Source organism: Ahaetulla prasina, chromosome 7 (assembly GCF_028640845.1).
Source record: "Ahaetulla prasina isolate Xishuangbanna chromosome 7, ASM2864084v1, whole genome shotgun sequence".
In the NCBI taxonomy this organism is placed as follows: domain Eukaryota; kingdom Metazoa; phylum Chordata; class Lepidosauria; order Squamata; family Colubridae; genus Ahaetulla; species Ahaetulla prasina.
Window position 1 is genome coordinate 56,988,897 of NC_080545.1, and position 21,893 is coordinate 57,010,789.

The window sequence follows — 21,893 nt, forward strand, 5'->3', positions numbered from 1 at the left end:
GGTATCATCAAGCACCCCTTCTTGTTTGTGCACCAGCCAAGAATGCTTCCTATTATTTAAGAAAAGGTGACATCAAAAAAGGCAAATAAAATGTTATCCGCCAGCAGGAAATTCATCAGAACGTTAAGAAACTTTGCGCCTTTGGAATTTTTTTCAAGGTTTTCATGTTTTCCATTTCTACTTCCTGACAGCTCCAATACATTAAGGTAGCAGTCATGGTAAAGTTCAAGAATGTCACAGCAGGGCTTTACACCAAGGTACATTTGAAGGGATGAGAGAGAAAGAAGAAAAAAACCTGTCAAACTTGAGCAAACATACCACAAAGCAAAGAATGAATGTTGGTGATTTCAACAATCTTATCTCTTTTATTGGAAAGTATTCCAAGCAGGTTGGTTGCTTTCCAATTAGCTGCATGAGAAAATCTAATTACCAACTTTCTTGGCAAATTCTTACACCGTAACCAGATGCAAATTTGCCAGTATATTTTGATATAGAATCGAATTGTATAGCAGGAGGGGGGGAAAGATCGATGCATCATCATGTAAAGGGAAAATGACTCTCATCTGTTTTCATACTCATTTTAGCTCATCTAAGATTATACTCTCCTTTTAAAGTTAAATTACTGGGGGAATGAATCTAATCTTCATTCCACAAAAATATAAAATTACAAGGCTACAATATTGTAATAGAGCAGAAAATAATTTTAATAATATTGAAATAGGAGTCATTTCTAGGACAACTATCTACCCTGTAATTGACTACTGAACAAGGATTCATATAGTGCTGAAGAATGAACTAATGAACCACTAAAAACCACATGTAATGTTTTTGTTTAAATGAGGCTATAATTATGGGTTGTGTTTGGTGCCATTAATTATGAGACACTAGAGTTCTGCAATTAATCAGGATAGGCCCTGGAGGATTCAAAAGGTAGTAGGCACAAGGTTTTACATTTAGTTGTGGAACTGCCTCTAAAGAAATATATATATATTATAGGAATAGAAGCCATTTCCCATCTCACCTCAACAAACCAATACATGTACTATGTGAAGGATTCTAAACAGGCTCAGAATGGGCAAATTGTCTTTTATCAGGAAAAATTGCCTGGGAAAAAGGCCTAGATGCACATTTCCACTTCAAACATCTATATTTTATTTTGAATCTTCAAAATAATATTTCAAATTAATATACATTTAAAATATATTTTTCTAGTGTTTAAACTATTTAAACGCTAGCGGAAAAAATAAAAATCACAAAACAAAACATGACTTACCTTTTTACTCCTTTCACATTTAGTGTAGATCCGTCATGTTAAATGTAACTAGCAGAAATGATAACATTTACAATACCAGGTTCTGTAAATCCAAAACAAAACAGGTATGTATCAGAAAAAGAGAGAAACAAATATGTATCAGAAGACAGAAGCCAAGTATTTTCAGCAAGCACATATTGTCAAACAAATATGAAAAGTAGATCTGAAAATAAGTTAGTATTTTTTGTACATTCATCATCTTCAATCTATTTTTCCCCTCTTGTTGTCCATTTGCTATTCTATGTTTCCCCTGAGTCTCATGCAGCCTACTTTCCTTTGACCTATGTCATTACTTTTCATTACAGCATTCCCAGCACTACTGACTTTTTTCCTTGACCCCAATATTCTACTACCCAAGGCATGAAATTAACATGAATGCCAAGAAATATACAAATATTTCTAGTACATTTTTAAACTTAGAGGTTTGTGACAGTCTTATACATATATTTGACAGTATACACCTGGGTTTCTCAACCTCAATAACTTCAAGCTGTGTAGACTTCAACTTCCAGAATTCTCCAGCACTGGCTAGGGAATTCTTGGACTTGATATCCATGCATCTTAAAATTGTCAAGGTTGAGAAGTATACACAAAGGGTCTGCAAAGTTTCAAAGTTTGTTTTCTCAAAAAATAGATTAAAGCTCTCTTTCAGAATGCCTCAATAAAGAGAAGAAGCATTTTTCAAGGCAACTAGTTAAGAGAGATATGGCAGACCCAAACAAAGTTTGCAGTAATTAGAAAAATCATATTTTAATTTCAGTAATGAAGTGGAAATACCGTATGTGCAGATATCTTTGTAAAGGAATTACTGAGCTAATGTTATGAAATACAAGATTCACTGAGGCATTATGATTTAAGTATTACACTTGGATTGAGGAGAACTGGATTAAAATCTATATCCAATCATGGAAATGTTTACTGATTTGGGGGCAAATTTATTATCTCAATCCAATTTACCTTACAAGGTTACCATGGGGATAAAACAAAGGAAGGTTTTTATTCAAACTGACTTGAGTGTTTGGCATATGGATGCAGTTTGCAGATGCAACAAAGGAATAAATATTCCTTTTTCTTATCAACTGACTACCATGCTAGATTTGAAAATATATATTATAACAATGCCAATGTAAATGGCTCACTACAAGACAATTGTAGTAAGAAGAGTTCCTTTAATATACTGGTCCCCAACCTTTGTAGTTTGGTGGCCCAGCCGCGGAGGGAGGAGAGAGGAACTGGGCTGTGTAAGCAGTGGCCTAGTGTGTCCATGAGCGCACACAGCTTCATTGACACAAGAGAGAAGAGAAATCTTTGAGGTGGGCATCAGGTTTCTTCAGGCTTCTCTGTGCCAAAAGCTTTTGCAAATCGATGAAAGGCCTGAAGCAGCATGATATCACTTCCCTGAAGCCTTTCATCCACTTGCAAAAGCTTTTGGTGTGGAGAAGAGAAGCCTTTGGGGGAGCAGCCTCATGCTTCTTCAGGCTCACTAAGGCTGCCCAATCTTCCAAAAGTATATCAGGTGTCCTGTGCAGGCAGCCTCAGTGAGTCAGTGAAGCTAAGCAGGGCATACTTGTCCCACTCAGCCTCTGCTCTCACCACCCTGGGAACAGGCGGCTTGGGAGCAGGTGGCTTGGTGGGAGTGGGGAGAAGGGATAGGGGAACTGGACCACGCAAGCGGCAGACTTGTACACATGCATGTATGCATGCATGCACATGTACAGTCACACAAGAGAAAACTTTGGGGCATGCACACCAGCCCACCTCTTATACGGTCCAGTTCTGAATAGGCCATAGTCTGGTAGTGGATCGCGGCTCAGGGGTTAGGGAGCCATTCTTTAATAAATGTTAAGAAGCCTACGAGTCTCTATTTTCTATGAATTCTAAGATGTTTGGATGTGGTTATTCTGCAGGTAGAAGAATTCCACTGTTAGTACAAGACACATGGATGAAAGTAATAATTGAACCTTTTCCAGATTGATAGAAATTAACAATTTTGTTTATAGAACTCTAAAGAACTCTACTTACAGTCACAGTATCTGGATGCTATTAGTGTCTGTATGATAAGGAACAGGTTTAATCTTAACTCTAAGCAAGATCTTTGATGGATGGGCCATAACCAGGGATTTTTCCATCCATTTCTCAATAGGAATGCACTGTACTAGCTAGAATTGATAATTTGGGGGTCCTTCTGAATTCCAAGCTTTGTATGGAAGACAAGTGACAGCTGTGGCTAAGAGGGATTTTTCAATGATCCATTGTGCATTGAACTGAGCAGCAGATGTTTCTCATAATCACTTGTGTGTTAGTCACCTTCCATTTGGATTAATGGAATGCTCTTTACCAGGGGAGGCTTTTAAAACTACCCAGAAACTATAGGTGGTCCCTAATGCCTCTATGCAAGTAGCGAGTATAGAGTACATCCATGTGACATCTCTACAACACATTCTAGACTGCTTACCAGTTGGTCTCTGGATATTTATGGAATTGCCTTTCACTTATAATTGTATTTGATCCCTTATCATTTTGTTTTATTTAATAATGTTTTAAGTCATAGTATACCATACTATGTATATATAGGTAGCATAAGTATATATATAGGTAGGTATATAGAATGTGTATATGTGTTTTATGAATGGGTAGATATATAGTCTTTTTGAGAGCAGACAACAAAATTTCATTTTTAATGTATAATAGTGTGCAATAAAAAAATGACAGTAAAGTTTGTCTTAATCTTAAATCTTAATCTACTGAATTATTTTGTTAGGAAATCATATGAACTCAATAAATACAACTTCAAATCATCATTGCTTCTAAAGGTAAAGGTTCTCCTCACACATATGTGCTAGTCATTCCCAACTTTAGGGGGCAGTGCTCATCTCCATTTCAAAGCCGAAGAGCCAGCGCTGTCTGAAGACGTCTCCATGGTCATGTGACCAGCATGACTAAATGCCAAAGGTGCACGGAACACTGTTACCTTCCCACCAAAAAACTTGCATTTTTTACGTACTTTCAAACTGCTAGGTTGGCAGAAGCTGGGACAAGTAATGGGAGCTCACCCCATTATGCGGCACTAGGGATTTGAACTGCTGAACTGCCAACCTTTTGATCGACAAGCTCAGCATCTTAGTCACTGAGCCACCGTGTCCCTTATCATCGCTTCCACCACATCCCTAAAGTACTTCACAAACTGCTTTTTATTTCTCAAGTTTATCATCTTTCTATGAACATCTCATCAGCCAATCAGGCAATAGCTCTCTTAGTTTTCCTCTTCTTCTTAACACATTCTTGCTTCCTTCATATATGTATTTGTGTTGCAATTGAATTCTGATTCTTTCTCTATATATAAACAAGTTATCTCAACATAGTTTTATAAATAATGGTCCTTTTTATGTGCAATCTACATTTGTTCCATACTAGGGGTGGGTTCTATTTACCTTTACTACCGGTTTGCAATGGGAGCGCGCATGCTTCTACGCATGCACAGATCATCAAATGTGACATCAGGGTGGGTGGGCAGAGCCTCCCATCATTTTTACTACTGGTTCTCAAGAACCAGACATAACCAGGAGCAACCCACCACTGTTCCATACCCATTTATTTTGACGTTTCTTTACTGCACACGTTTCTTGCACCACATTCTTTCTGAATTCAATTTATTTCTTCTATTTTCTTGACATATTCAGCTCTCATATGTATATATAAATGAGTTGCCAAACAAAATTCCTATATATAGAAGGGACGTTCTCTTATCTGAACATCCATTTTCTGGGCGCTGCGAGGATAATCCATGGATGGATTGTTTACTTAGCTTTAGCTAGATACTAAGTGCTATTTCTTTAATTTTTTTTCTCTGACCCTGCCTTCCCTGCTCTTGCCTGTCAGTTTGTTTCACAAAGGTGTAGGTTACTAATTGTGTAAGAATGTAATAAAAGACACCCTGGGCCCCAACAGGAAGCCTAGTGGGTGGGCTGGATTATCCTTGCAGTGCCCAGAAAACGGACATTCAGACAAGACAATGTCCCTTTTCCAGTGCGCTGCTTGGATAATCCATGGATGGGATATATCCAAGCTTACTTATGATGGGCAGGAGGCTGACTGACCTCTGGGCCCCAGGTGGAATATACATTCTGCAATACCCGTCTACCAAATGACGCCTCAGCCGAGGCATATGTGTCCAGTTTGTAATGCCTTATAAATACCAACAAGGATGACCAAGTGGCCACCCTACAAATGTCCTTTATGGAAGCCTGTGTCAACCAAGCTTCTGTCGTTGCTGCACTGCAAGTTGAATGTGCAAAGATTCGTTGTGGCCAAGGCTTGGTGTTGAGTTCATATGCTTTCCTGATACAGGCCTTCAACCAATGCCCCACCATTGAAGAGGAGACTTTCCTGCCCATTGAGGAAGGATGAAAAGACACTAAGAGAGCCTCAGTCTGTCGAAATGATGCAGTATGGTGAATATAGCTATGGAGGGCCCTCCTAACGTCCAAGGTATGCCATTTTTGTTCCAGCGAATTAGACGGATCTGGACAAAAGTCCAGCAAAATGATCTCCTGGGCACGATGAAAATAAGAATTAACCTTGGGCAGAAAGGAGGGATCCAATTGCAGTACCACTCTGTCTGAATGAAATATACATAGGTCCTCCCTGATGGACAATGCCGCCAACTCTGATATCCTCCTGGCAGATGTAATGGCAAGGAGAAAGGTGACCTTGAAAGTGAGGAAACTCAGGTTTACAGAGTCCAATGGCTCGAAAGGCAAATCTGTAAGGGCTTGAAAGGAAGGTCCCAGGTAGGATAGCGGTGAACCACCAGAGGCTGAAAGTTAGTAGCTCCCCGGAGAAAGGACCACACCCTAGGATGTTGTGCAAGTGTTCTGTAGGCATCACAGACCAGGACCATAGACAGAGCAGCCACCTGTCTGCGTAATGTTGTTGGTGCTAAACCCTTGTCTAATCCTGATTGCAGGAATTCAAGTACGTCAGACACAGACGCCGAGGTAGGATCAATGTCAGTTCTTGAACACCAGTGGCAAAAAGAATGCCATGAGGCATTATAAATGCAGTTCGTTGACTCTCACCTAGATGCCTGAATGGTGTGTATCACCTTCCCTGTGGAAGGAGGATCCTCTCAAATGCCAGATGGTCAACTGGAGCCATTGGGCGTCTGGGTGGATTATGAGCCCCTGGCTGAGAGAAATCCTGTCCCGAGGAATCCTCCAGGGTTGGGACACGGATAGAGACCTCAAATCAGCAAACCAAGGCTGGAGAGGCCAATATGGAGCCACCAGGAGCACCTCTGCTTGTTCCGCTAATAGTTTTCGAATGACCCTCGGAATGAGTGTGATTGGAGGGAATGCAGATAGCAGGCCCTGTGGCCATGGCAATCAGAGAGCGTCGCACCCTTCTGCCCCTGGGTTCGGGAATCGAGAGAAGAACCTCTGAAGATGTGTGTTCTCCAGTGTTGCAAACAAATCTACGATCGGATGACCAAATTTGAGAGATAGTTCCTTGAAAAGTTGGGGGTGCAGCTGCCATTTGGACGGATCCAATTGACGGCGACTCAGCCAGTCTGCCTGACTGTTGGAAAAGCCAGATATGTGCTCCACCCTTAGGGAGAGAAGGTGTCTCTCTGCCCAATTCAACAATTTCTCTGACTCGTCCATGAGAATCCTGGAACAAGTCCCCCCTTCTCGATTTATATGGGCTTTTGTAGCCACATTGTCTGTTAAGATCAGCACATGCTGGTCCTGTACTATAGATTGAAATTGTCGGAGACCTAGGTGTACTGCCCGGAGCTCCAAGAAATTGATACTGTATGTTTGGTCTGCTGGTAACCACTGGCCTTGTGCCACTTGAGAAAGTACATGAGCCCCCCAGCCGGAAAAACTCACGTCCATTGTTACCATGACTCTTTGCAGATCCTGGAATACACAGCCTTTCTGAAGCACCACCGATGTCCACAGCCGCACCTGTGAGGGAAGTATCACCCTGGCTCTGGAGTTGCTGCGACCTGTTCAATGAAATGGCAGCAGAAACCATTGCAGGATTCTCGCATATCTGCGAGCCCAAGGCACTATTGAGATGCATGAGATCATCTTTCCTAGTATTTGTGATAAAAGAATCAAGGGAACTGATCTCTGGGAAATTACCTGTGACACCAAGTCCCTGATACCTTGTTGGTGGTCTGGAAACAAGTACACCTGCCTGTGAAGTGAGTCTATCACTGCCCCCAGATGCAGAATACGATTGGTAGGCTGTAGATGACTCTTTTGGAAGTTCAAGGAAAACCTGTGGGATTGCAGAATTTGGATGACAGTCTCTAAGTCTCTGATGGCTTGCTCCTTGATGGAGGACAAAATTAATATGTCTTCCAGGTAGCAAAGGACTCGTATAGAAAGTAGATGGGCTGTGGCTACAACTGCTCCATCAACTTGGTAAATGTCCTGGGGGCCGATGACAGGCCAAACAACATCGCCCGGTATTGGAAGTGGCAGTGCGCATACTCAAAGCGTAGGAATTGGCGATACATAGGATAAATTGGCACATGTAAATAAGCCTCATTCAAATCCACTGAAGTCCTCTCAGATGCAAGCCAGGATTGATTTTAAGGGACTGCATCTTGAACTGATGATAAAGGATGAATTTGTTGAGGAGTTTGAGATTTAAAATCCTCCTCCAGTCCCCCAAACTCTTTGGGATTAGGAATAGAATTGAATAAAATCCCTGTTTTCCTGCCCTATTGGCACTGGTTAAATAGCTCTTATGGCTAACAAGTGTTGTACCTCTGCTTCCATAAGGGAAGACTTTTGTGGATGCTGAGATATTGGGCAGGCCATATAACAAGTGGGAGGACTGGCTTGGAATTCTAAGGTGAGCCCAAGGCCCACCGTACGGCAAACCCAAGCATCTGTCGTGGACCTTTCCCACTGATGATAAAAATGTTGAAGATGACCACCAATGGGATGAACCCTTTGGGAGTCACTTGCCCCTTCTAAACGATCTGGTAGCGGCTCTCCTAAAAGGTCACTTCCCTTGTTGACATCTACCTCTGTCCCTGTAAGGCTGTCTTTTGGTAGTACGGTCAAATCCCTGGGTATAGGGCCTTGGAAAATAGGACCCACTTGAGACCGAGTCAGTCTGAAAGGGCTGCCTCTGTCCATATGGAGTAAACCTATGCTCTGGTCTCCTGTATGAAGAAGGCAAGACCTTCCTCTTGTCCTTTCCTTCAATTAAGATAGGTTCTAATGCCTCCCCAAAAAGAAGGGATCCCTTGTAAGGCGCTGATGCTAGCTTCCATTTTGCTTTGCTATCTGCCCTCCAATTGCATAGCTATAAAAGACGGCGTGAAGCAATAGTTGACCCCAGAGCTCTCGATGCAAATTTTGCTGCATCTAAGGAAGCATCCGCAGCATATTCCACAGCCGCCACCAATTTGTTTATATCTTGATCAACCCTCGTATCATCTAATGGCATTCTCTCCTGCAACTGATGGAGCCAAATTAAAGAAGCCCTTGTAAAGAAAGACGTGGCTGTAGCTGCCCTAATAGCCCAGGTTGATGCGTGGTGCGTCTTCCTAAGGACAACCGCTGCCTTCCTATTGTCTGCTTTTAACAGTTCCAGAACATCATTAGAGAGAACTGTGGGAGAAATTAAACTGAGTACCAGCACATCTACCATCGGTAGTTGTAAAAGACTATCTAGATCAGGCACTGCACAGTAAAGGCACCTATCATGACTACTGGGTGCTGCCAAGGAACCTGGACAACTCCATTGCTGTAGAATGATATCATTAAACAGCTGAGGGCAGGGAATAAAGTCCTGGTCAGGAGTGGGTAAAGCAAAAAGGCCCTCATGTGGGTAAGAATCTGTATTGGATTGCTCCACCTGAACTTCCTTAATGCCTATTTTTGTCGTGATCTTTGCCTTATGTAACAATTACTTGAATACAGTAAGTCTAAACAGACCTGTAACAGCTTGTTTATCGGGCCTTACACCCTCATCCTCTGAGAACTCAGGCTCTGCCTGGTCCTCCTCACCTGACCAGGATTCTGCATTCTCCAAAGAACTAAGATGAGACTGCAAATCTGGTTCCATATCTTCTGAAGCGTGTGCCCAAATTTGAGGCTGTTGCAAAGGAATGGGGATATTAGCCAGGTTATTGCCTTGAGAAATACCTGTCGCTATAGCCTTTGCAAAGGCGTCTGTAAGCATAGCCTGAAAATCAATAGTTAATCCTATACCCTGACCTTCCTGTGCACGGAGCCCCGCTGTTGTAGGAGTATATGTCGCCTCTGGAACTGCACGAGGAACCTGAAAGGTCCTAGGTGGTGCAGACTGAGGCCTCCTTGGGATAGGAAAAACCTCCCCCCTTGGATCCATCAATGGAAATTGATGTTGGGGACGTGTGTCAGCCATTGACCAAACTTGACTGTGTCCACCTTGCTGAAAAAAAGGAGACAGTATTATGGGTCCCGGCATCATGGTGTTGGCTGTAGGGACAGACTGCTGAGGTACAGTGTGGGCCTGTTGTTGTGCCCTGGAATTTTGGCCTTCCATGGCCTCATGACGCCTTTTGGCCTCTGTGTCAGTGTGTGAGGTCTTTGTCCTAATCTGAGCTGTAGGTGGCTTACTGCTACCTGCTCAGTCATTGAATTTGGCTGAGAGCCCTTTTTGTGGGACTTACGCCCTTTACTACCCTTAACCTGCTCAATAATCGGTACAGAGTCTGGTGACAACACTGGATCTGCCATTTCCAGACACAATCAGTGAAACTGAATAGAACAAAATACTTAGAAATAGTTCAGGTAGTCTTCACCTCTAATCAAAAGGTGATTAAATATAGGTAATGTAGACTTAATTTGGCCCACCAAGAGAACTGACACAATTTATCTTTTTGGCTGCTGAGAAAATCCAATGCCAGAAAGCACAAAGGAAAAAAGCCTCATGCAGTTTAAAATGGCCGGGAGCTGTCCCGGTGCTGAAAAAGGCGCGCGAAGCAATAGCCCTCCAAGCGCCTCAGGAAATCCTGTCAGCAGGGGCACAAAAGCGTGGGAATGGATTCCCAACTCCCTCAGCGCTACTTTGGAAGCAAGTTCTTGTGTGTCAGACCACAGCTGACAAGCCCTTTCTTTTTTAATCAGATAAAATAGCGGTGCTCAGCTGTCAAGCCTCTAAGTGCCACAGCCAAGCCTCACTCACAAAACCTTCTCCTCAGAGTCTGTGGCTGGCAAGGGCTGAGGCGCGAAAGTTAAACACTCTCCCAGCACCATGAAAGTTTCCGATACATCGGAATTTGCCCCAGTACAACTGGCCAGTGACTCTGGAGCCACCATAAGAATTGGGAGTTGTAAGTTTTGCCGGCTCACCAGACAACCAGCTCAACTGCCAGTGGCTATCCAGCAATGAATGCTGGTCGAAGCTGCCCCAAAAGGGACGAAACTCCGAAGGCTGCTGTCCTTCTGAACAGGTCCTGTTGTCCTGGAGTCCCAGGAACCAGTGGAGGACTGACAGCAGATGAGGGCAAGCTGCAGCCACAGCTGCCCTTTCAACAGTCAAATAATAACCAAAAATAAAAAAATTTGAACTTGAGATACTACAGCTCCCTTAATTCCAGAAAGAAAAATTAATTAAAAATAAAGAAAAAACCTATTCGGTCCTAAATTCACTCTGTCAACTGTCAGAGCGAACCAAAGCACTTCAGCTAGCACAACTGAGTGAAAACAAACTGACAGGCAAGAGCAGGGAAAGCAGGGGTCAGAGAAATTTTTTTAAAGAAACAGCACTCAGTATCTACCTAAAGCTAAGTGGACAACCCATCCATGGATTATCCAAGCAGCACACTGGAAAACATAAATTTCACTTCTTTCAGCAAACTTTTATTACAACAGACATTGTCCACTACTTTTATATCAGAATTTGTAGATTAAATAGAGGTTTGATGGGATATTTCCATCTATTCTCTTGCACATCTTTCTATTAAGCTTCACAAAGTCCTTTTCTTTCTATAATTTTTATTATTATTATTTCTTTTATTCATTAAACATGAAACTCAGTCAACTGAACATTTAAAAATGTGTCATAAATACCATTGACTGGTGCTAATGGTTGATACGGGTTGCTGCCAGTGTCCTATGTATCTTCTTAAAATATATAATGTTCCAGGTAGCAGGGGTTTTTTTGCAGTTCCGCTGGTGTTATTGCAGGAAGCTGCAATTTCTTGATGTGTTTTGTAAAATTCTTGGACATGGTACCAAGTGCCCCAATAGCAATGGGTATCATGGTTACATTTTTCTTCCATAGCCTTGTAGTTTTGATGGCCAGGGTTATTTTATTATTTATCCTTTTATTCATTAAACATGAAACTCAGTCAACTGAACATTCAAAAATGCATCACAAATACCATTGACTGGTGCTGATGGTTGATACGGGTTGCTGCCAGCATCTGAGGTATCAACCAAGTTCCCATCTTAAGCCATGTCCATTATTATTGTTGTTCTTCTTGTTGTTGTATGTATGGCATGTATGGCATACAATTATTCATTACATTTTCCTATTTAAATAATTATTAATTATTTTGGCCTTCAAAGTTGTGGATGCTCCGACACTGGAAGTTTTTAAATAGAGATTTTTAAATAGAGACTATTTGTCTGAAATGGTATAAGGTTTCCTGCCCGAGCAGGAGGTAGAAGGCCTCCAAGGTCCATTCTAACTCTGTTATTCTGTTATATTCATTTTCAGACTCATATTCCTCATTTACATCATATAATCTAATGTATCAATGATTCTATACAAATAATTCAATATGACGGCCAACTGTACAGCAACACCTGTATACAAAAATATATATACACTGACGGGCCCAAATAATATACTTTTCAAAAGTCACCAAAAATATTTCTTATAATTTGTCAATACATACATTAAAGAACCAAGGGGGGACATCAGCCTATATTTCCTAAGGACTAGCTAAAGAAAAGCATCTATTTGCAAAATATCTTTCCAACCAGAGTTAATGAATTAATTCCTCACAAATCATTTATTTTCATTCATTCTTTCCCTTTGGGTACAGGATTAATAACATCCCTCCACCAATTGATAAGTACTGATGCAGTTTTCACAAAAGACAAATAAATTGCACAAACATACTGGAGGCAAAGTGTATTTCATACTTTAATATTTTTCCAAGTTCACTTATAACATTTGCAGCCTTAATATTCTTCAATATTTCCTCAGTACACTTGGCTTCCTTTTCTTCATTGTTTTTCTTGAACATTAACATTTATTTCAATTCCATTCTTCATATGTGGGACAAATTAATATCTAACTTTTCTCTGGCAGTAAGCAAAAATTGCCCAGTTTTAAAGTCAAGATTCTCATAATGAAAAACCTATTACGGAGGTGAAAGGGAGGAGCACAAAGAGTGGGAAAGTGTTTTATTGGCTTCTTTGCAATATGAAAGTAAAATTCTTATCTAACTGGGTCTTCGGGGTCTTAAGCCAAGTTTGACCCTAGCACCCAGTCAAGCCATGGGAAATGAAAATTTCTTCCAAAGTCCTGTCATCGATATTGTAATTGTAAATCTCAAACAAATCTCTAAAAGATTCTTACCAGCATTTCCTCACATCCCTTTCACACCAAATTGTTTTACCACTTTAAATTTTAATTCCATTTGCCCTGCTGATAGATCCATTTTTATGTCTGCTCATCACTTCCAAAAGTTTAGGACTTATTTGGAGGGGAGAATATTCATGCCTAAATCTTTGAATATTTATCTTTCTAAATAACAGAGTTAATTAGAAAACAGTTTCTAGAACTGTTCCTCCTTCTTGTTTTTACTACCTATATTCCTATATTCTTTGCAATTATTCTTATTCTTTTTATATACATTATATACTTTCTTTCTCACATCACAGGTTTTTTTCCCCAATGATTATTATTTTATGTGTGTTTTTTTCCTCATCCATAGCCATTTTCACTTCATATGTCTATCTACTTTTAACACTTTTGTTAGCATAATTTCACATACTTCTATGGGACACTTTTATGTAATAATTTTTACTCTGTTCCAAAAGTTTTCATAGCATCTTTTCTTAAATTCATTTCCCATGATTCTGTTCCGAGATTAATCTGCTCAGCTCCTACAGGACTCATACTTTTCAAGTGTGCAGTTATTAATTTTTATTCTTCTTTCTTTCAGCATTATCAAAGATTATGCATAATCTTCAATGATAAAGATTATATAATATATTCAGAAATCATAGGATTGCCATTTATAATTATATCTCTACTTCTTAAAACTTCTATCCTTGTACTGATATAAATTTTGCCCAATGCTTGAAATATGAACAATAAAGGAATAGAGTAAGCTGTTTCTATATTCTCCAAACATATAATGAGAGTTTTAAATATATATTTAAAACAGCAGCAATTAACTTATTAATTTCCAAAAGAAATGGTATAGCTCTAACTAAAGAACTATCTAAAACAAATTCCTAAATTCTTAGTTGGAAAACTACTGTATTTAGTATGCCAGACTTCCATCAGGACATTGGCAATATTACATAGGGTTTTTTTTTACATTGAAAAGAAAATTTTTGGCCACATGACAGGCAAAAGAATATCAGAATAATAGTTGGAAGGGACCTTGGAGGTTAGTCTTCTAGTCTAACCCCCTGCTCAAGCAGGAAATGTACTATGTCAGACAAATAATTGTCCAATCTCTTCTTAAAAACCTTCATTGTATGAGCACCAACAACTTCTGGAGGTAAGTCATTCCATTGATTAAGTGTTCCAACTCTCAGGAAATTTCTCCTTAGTTCTAAGTTGGTTCTCCCCTTGATTAGTTTTCATCCATTACTTCTTGTACTGCCTTCGAGTGCTTTGGAGAATAGATTGATCCCCTCTTCTTTGTGGCAGGTCCTTAGATATTGAATCATATCACTCCTAGTCCCTCTTTTCATTAAACTGGACATACTCAATTCTTGCAACCATTCTTCATATGTTTAATCCTCCAGTTCCCTATCATCTTTGTTGGACTTCTCTGTACTTTTTCTATAGTCTCAAAGGAATTAGAAATGTTTTAATAAAAATTTCATTTTAATAGAATAAATTCAATTGCTATATTTTCCTAAGCAATGTTACTGAAAGAGATTGCCAAAACTTGAGTTCTATTTCAATCTTGCTCAGAATACTATAATTCCATTTTTCTTTGTAATTTTTATTTTGATTGAACTGCTTTTGACTTGAAATTCTGATGCGGATTTTTATACATTCTTAATTTAATGTTAACATTATCAATTATATTTTATTGTATTACATTGAGAAAATGTGAATTTATTTGCACTTTGTTGTCCTTTTTAATTCTCCCTTATTCTTTCACCTGAACAGAAGGATTATTAAAAAAAATTAAATGGCTGTATCTTATGTTCTAGAAATAATATTATAGTTTGTGAACAAAAATTTGCCTGCTCCTGGTGCCTTTTTGTTTTATGTTTATGGAGATAGTATCTCTCTACATTCAGAGTTATATTTATTTTGATTCTTATTGATCATCACTAAGGTCAATATCAAAGTTTAGGCCAAGGAGAATTTTCTGGTTAGTCTTAAATGCAACCCAGGTAAATAAACCTTTCTGAAAACAATGAAAGTTCAGTTATTTGCAAGTTATATTATGGCTTGGGGGGGGGAATGTAAAGCCCATTCCATTTTTCATTTTTAGTCTGTTCAATAGGATTATTCCATGAAGATGTAATTAGAATGAACCATTGGGGAAATTCTATGCATGCTTTCTTGTAATAAGTTTCATTAAATAATTTGTGATTTATTTCACAAATTTCACAAATTTTGTGATTTATTTACACAACCAATTTTACCAAGATGAATTCTTGATTTTCTGGAAAACTCCAAAAGCTTGATCTAAACTAAGAACCTGTGAAGCTCATTTAATTGGAGAGATTTATGAAGTTTTTACAAAACTCTTAGAAACTGAAGTTAAATTTAAATTAAATTAAATTAAATTAAAATTAAATTAAATTAAAAAGTGAATTTAAAAGTGCTTAACTTTGGCTGAGGAATGCTTTGTTTCATTAAGAAATCCATATGATGAATGCACCATGGTTTATTTCAGAAAGCTATGCTTTGCTAACACTGCCAGCATATATTGTACATTGGTGCCCTTACACAGTTTATTATTTCAAAAATATGTAAATTTGTGGATTGAATCACTTTTTTTGCATGCTTTCTGTCATGATGCATTGGAATAACTAAGATTTTGTAGAGTACCATGCTGTAAATTATGTACAAACAGAAAAAATATGAATTCTAAGTGGTTGCCATAATCAGATTTCTTTCTCTTTCTGTATTGCTCTACAAAATGTATTAAATTGTTATGTATGGCTACTATTAAAATTGTTTCAGTATCATGGATAAACTATGATATCATTTCTATTCAGCATTGTGATAATAACAAAAATATATTCTTAAACTTCAATAAATCTCAGTGGGATAGATTTATGTATTTGCACCTAGTTGGGAAAATTTCTTGAACCTTTGTAAAAACAGTTGGTGAGACTACAGAGATTCTGAATATGTATATCTATCTAACCCCTACACTCTTTAACCTTGCCCTCTATCTGTCTGACTCCAGAAATCAACAAGAACAATTAAGTGTTAGTTTATATCTAAGCCATTGTCATGTTTTTTTCACATGGAAAAAGACCAAAAATTGCCCGACTTAGCATACTAATGAAGATAGAAGTAAGGATGACTGAAACAGAAAACAAATTAGGTAAATTAGATAAATTTACTTGAACAAAACAAAATATAGAAAAAAACCCTCTATGGTTATTAAATGTTTCTGTATATTCTAATACCCTGTTTCCCCCAAAATAAGACATCCCCTGATAATAAGCCCAATTGGGCTTTTGAGTGCATGGCAATAAGGCCAGGCACTTATTTCAGGGTTCAAAAAAATGTAAGACAGGGTCTCATTTTGAGGGAAACGCTTTAGTTACTGTTGCAAAATATATATAAAGAGTTGAGAAAGCCTTACTATAATAAATAATGCCTTGTGTGTAATACTGTACCAATAAGAAAAATATCAAATATGCCCTAGTCTTTCCCCATCTAGTACTCTTTCAATATGTTGGTTTGAAATTTGAGCATGTTAAGAGCTGCATTTTCAATTTAGCATCTTCAATTCAGTTGGAAGAACTGAAACTTTGAGGGAAAGTTTCAAGCTATATTTTAGTATAAACAATTTAAGCATAAGCTTAAGTAATAGAAATATTAATATCAATGCATAACTCAAGTTAAAATTAACACATACATCAAATAAATATTCCAGGAATTAATATATGATTCTACCTAAGAAGGCTTATTGTTCAGAAAAATATAATTTCCCAAATATATGTTAAAAAAGGATGCTCTGTTTAAAACAAGATTTGTATGTGTGTGATGCTATGATATTTGTGAAGCACAAACCTAAATTTCATACAATTTAAATGCATCATATATTAATTTGGGAAACAAATTGAGTGACTGTATACTGCTAGTCATTCTCTATTGAAAGTAATTCCTTTTATAATAATATTATTATTAACATATTACTCACACACATGTGGTTTAGACTGAGAATCATGCAAATGCAATTTAAATTCATAGCCTTTTTTCAATTATTGGGTAAGAAGATTAATTTTAGTTTATTACTACAGAGAAAATGGCTTACATCTACATATAAGCTTTGATGAAGGCCTTGATTATTTGGAAATGAGGTGTCAGAGCAATTTTAAAAATCTAAGATGACCAAAGTCCATGAAGAATATATTTCATTTTAACGTATTATGTCATTTCCACTATCTTTTTTCCCTTAAATATATACTAGAAAAAGCAATAAAAGGCAAATATTTCTCAGAATGAAGCAAATCATTATATTCTTTTCCAGTACATTATACAGGTAGTCCTTGATTTACAACAGTTCATTTAGGGCAAGTTCAAGTTAAAACCTCTGTTATCAATAGTCTGTATGTGTGTGTGTAAAAACACTATTTTCACAACTCTTCATGACTCTTCAGAAAAAGTTATATTTCAAACTTTTATAGAATATATATATTCTCAGCTCACCAGCTCAAATCCCCCTGCAACACAGACTAAACTGAGCACAAACAAGCCCCCACCAACACAGGACACACCCCCAGCCAATCAGAGCACAAACCCCCCCATCCAATCAGAGCACAGCCAAGCTCCCACCCAATCAGTTCAAACCCCCACTAGCAGTTAAAAGGAAGAAACAGCTGTGATCACACATTGCTCCCAGAAGCACGAAGCTGAAGCCTGAAGATGACGAATGAGACTTCGTCGAAACGTCGCCAAGACACTTCCAATTTTACACGGAGAAAACCCAACAACCAAAGACTTACATACAAACACCTGTGAAAACCTCAGAATATATATATATATATATATATATATATATATATATATATATATATATATGTATGTATGTATGTATGTATGTATGTATGTATGTATGTATGTATGTATGTATATGTATATGTATATGTATATGTATATGTATATGCATACACACATACATCAGTGATCTGCAATTAGCCTATGAAACAAATATAAATTATCAAAATCCTTAAATATTTTAATTGGTCATAACTATAGATCAGTGAGTTTTTAAAATGCAGTTGAACTTCCAACATGAGAAAAAGAAAGTTACTGCTTAGTTTTAGCTAATGTAAATGGAAAAAAATATTAATCTTCTTTCATTTCAGTGCTTAATTCATAATTCATTCATTCATTCATTCAATTGTATAGACCAGTACAAGATATCCTTCTAGCAAATTGCTGCCAAATTGCATTTATTTATAGCATTGAGAAAACAACAGAAGAGGCAGATTGAAAACTAAAAATATTACATCAGCATAACCTTTTTGTTTCCTCACCCTAACATCTAGAGAGTCAATCAAATGAGCTTCTGCTTCTTTCTTAATAAGATGTCAACACTGAGTACATGATAAACATTTACAAATGCCAATTCCGTATCCCCATAAGACACAATGTTATAATGTCATACTGTAATTAGAATTGCTACTGAGTTTGGAGAAGAGTGAACTTTTTTCTCCCAATGGGTCTATAATATGTGTCAAGAAGCTCCCTGCTTCAGAAGTTTACTCTCATTGAAATAGTGTAGCTGAAAGGACAGGAAAAGTTAGACTGCTTATGCTGAGTTCTTCCTCTGTATGGAAGGAGATTAAGAAAACTGCCACTAGGCTAGCAAGAAGCCAAATCCCTAATTTTTTAAATACATTCATTTCATAGATGGAAATGATTTTGAAGATTAAAAGGATTAATAATAATTACAATTTAATAGATTCAGATTAGGTGTCATCATTTATTAGAGTGCCTGTAACATATTGTCTCACTTTAAATGTCATGCTTCTAAACCTAAAACAAGTACCAGCTTCTTAGTATTCTGTCATTTTAACATATTGTCTATGTCCTAAATTTTACATCATTACTGCCTGTCTCCTATAGCAGCTTCTTGGCCAGTTTGATTTGGCAGTTCTGGTGTGCTCCAGATCTTAGTGATTAAACAATCCCATCTTTTGGGACCCCAGAAACACAGTTTCTCTATAGCAGCACCTCTAAAATGAGGTTCCCCTTGAAATTCAAATGCTTGGCCCTTGGGTTTTTTAAGGACCCTTATAAAGAAGACAGCTTCTCTTCTCTTCTCTTCTCTTCTCTTCTCTTCTCTTCTCTTCTCTTCTCTTCTCTTCTCTTCTCTTCTCTTCTCTTCTCTTCTCTTGCAGGTTTTCTCTGCCATCTTTGTTTTCTCTTTCTTTTGTTGTTAAGATTTTTTTTGTTGTATTAACGTATTGTTAAGACATTTTTAACAATTTTAAACTGCCCACAATCACTGAGAATTGGTTGCATCATCATCATCCAATATCTATGAATTTCTCTAATTCTCTTGCACATTATTTTACCATTATCTTTTAGTATGAAACTCAATTCAGTTATTTTCTAACACCCAATATTGATAGTTATTCTCTATGTACACATTTATTCTGTGTATTAAATTTATGTATTACATTTTCCAGTGAAATCTGAATGTTTTACAGATGTTACTGTATGTTCCTAGATATGTTCTAGCATATCTAGAAAACATAACCAATCATGAGGGATGCTGAGAATGGTGTTTCTGTAGTACCATTACCATTACCTGTTCATGCTTAAGGCTAAGATTTCTATAATCCCTAATTTAAATGGGTTTCTATTTGAATGGGTTTCTATTTTATATATTGGGTTCCTAGCTGCTGTAAAACTAGTAACTGTGTTAAACTCATATCCAAGGAATATTAAAACCCAAAGTACTGAATAATCAAAACATTTTACCTGAAACATATTTAAACTAGTATATATAATGTTAGACTCATAAAAATTCACTTACAATTCACTTCAATAAAAGGATACATTTTTATAGACTTACTTTTACACATTTTTTTGCATTTAATACAATGTTATTCTGATATCTCAAGGGCATCCTTAGGCAGGATATAGTCACATGTGTTCCTACATTCGCCAAGATGTTAAAATTAAAGCTCTATAGAAATAAATTCTCAAAAGGATTAAAAGCATTTGCAAGACATCAAATAAACTGACCAAACAAAAAGCACCATAAACCAAATAATCTACCAGTGACTAAAAAGCTATTAAATGATCCAACTCTATTAATCTTTATTTATCTTAAGCAGATAAGATTTAGTTTTAAACTTTGCACTTTATACTGTACTACAGTAAGGAAGTAAAAGTTTTAAAAATGGACACTGGGCACCTCTCTTGCAATAATCACAAGTTATGTATGTAGAAAAAGGCTGCAACTAAAGCATGATATTTTGTACTTCCTCCTGATCAAGTTAGCATGATGTCTGAGGTAGTTTTTTTTTTCTTTAATGCTTAGATTTCTATATGTTAAGGATTCCTTATCTCAAAATAAGTTGAAAATATTTAAACGATTAGAATTATGTGTATAGATGTTCCTGCTAGTATACAGATTGAGGTATCAAAAAAACTATGATGGCTATGGATAGAGCTGAAGATACAAATATGTAATCCCATTTAACATCCAAAAAATGATGCATTGAGGGTAGTAATATCTTTTGACTCAGTGTACCTCAATAGTACATTTTTTTATTATGCATAAGGCTTTTCGGGGGGGGGGAGATTATTAGACTTATGTATCACTTTGAAGGTATTATTCTGTTGGAAAGTGATTGGATCTGATTTGATTAACTCCTTAAATAAGTATTTTGGTTTGAGTAGCTTTACAGATATTTAAGGCAATCCTGAGATTAAATTAATATTTTAGATGAGTTGTTTACTTTTGCAGAATCTCAAACTTTCTTCTCCATATGGTCACAGATGTTTGTAACTTAGAATTTGTTTAGGTAAATTTGCTTGGAATGAGAGAGAGAAATAAGATATTTATACTACTGATCTCCTCTTGATATGTTGCTTTAATATATCAAACTTTACTTGAACCTTGCCATTGTTGAACCGAAAATTCAAATACAACCTTAACTGATTGTTGCACATCTGTTACTAGTCCTTCTAGCCCTTCTGTTACTAATTCAGCAATTTTGGTATTTTGATCAACCAGGATTGCAGTCTATCTGACCATGAGCCTAGTCAATATCTTTCCGCTTCATCTGGCTCAGAAGATTGCTGTTTTGAGAATAAAATTGCAGTTATTTCTCCGTATATTCTATCTTGGACTCAAAGAAGAAAGATGGATTTAAATACAATAAATAACCAAGCAAATACTGATAAACCTTGGGCATAAACCTTTTTTTTTTTTTGTTTACATTTATATCCCGCCCTTCTCCGAAGACTCAGGGCGGCTTACAGTGTATAAGGCAATAGTCTCATTCTATTTGTATATTTACAAAGTCAACTTATTGCCCCCCCCAACAATCTGGGTCCTCATTTTACCTACCTTATAAAGGATGGAAGGCTGAGTCAACCTCGGGCCGGGCTTGAACCTGCAGTAATTGCAGGCTACTGTGTTCTAATAACAGGCTACTAACAGCCTGAGCTATTACGGCCCCTTGGGCATATGTCTATAGCAAAGACTATTTTTTAAGGACACAATTTCTCAGATTCTTACTATTTCACAGACATTCTAAATGGGTAAAAGAAGAGCTTGAATTAAAATGCCACAGCATATTAAGCCATACAGAGTTAGCTGTGGTAAGTTTGGCTGCCAATAAATAGTTAAATAAATAACTATTAAGCATATGTTAGATAAATATAAATAGTTAAAATTTAAACCTTGAATTTAGGATTTTTTTCTAATTAGTATTAAATTTGTATTATTGAAGTGCAGTATTGTTAAATGGTTGTTGCTGACTAAAGAAAATACTATTTTTGTACTATGGCATATCCTTACTGAGAAATTGCTCTGCAGTTTATAGAGATAAGATAAGTCAGTGTCCAAAATTAAGGATATACTTTTGTTGAATATTTTATTTAAGGCTATGTCATGATGTTTTATAGATTTTAAGACTTTAGCTTT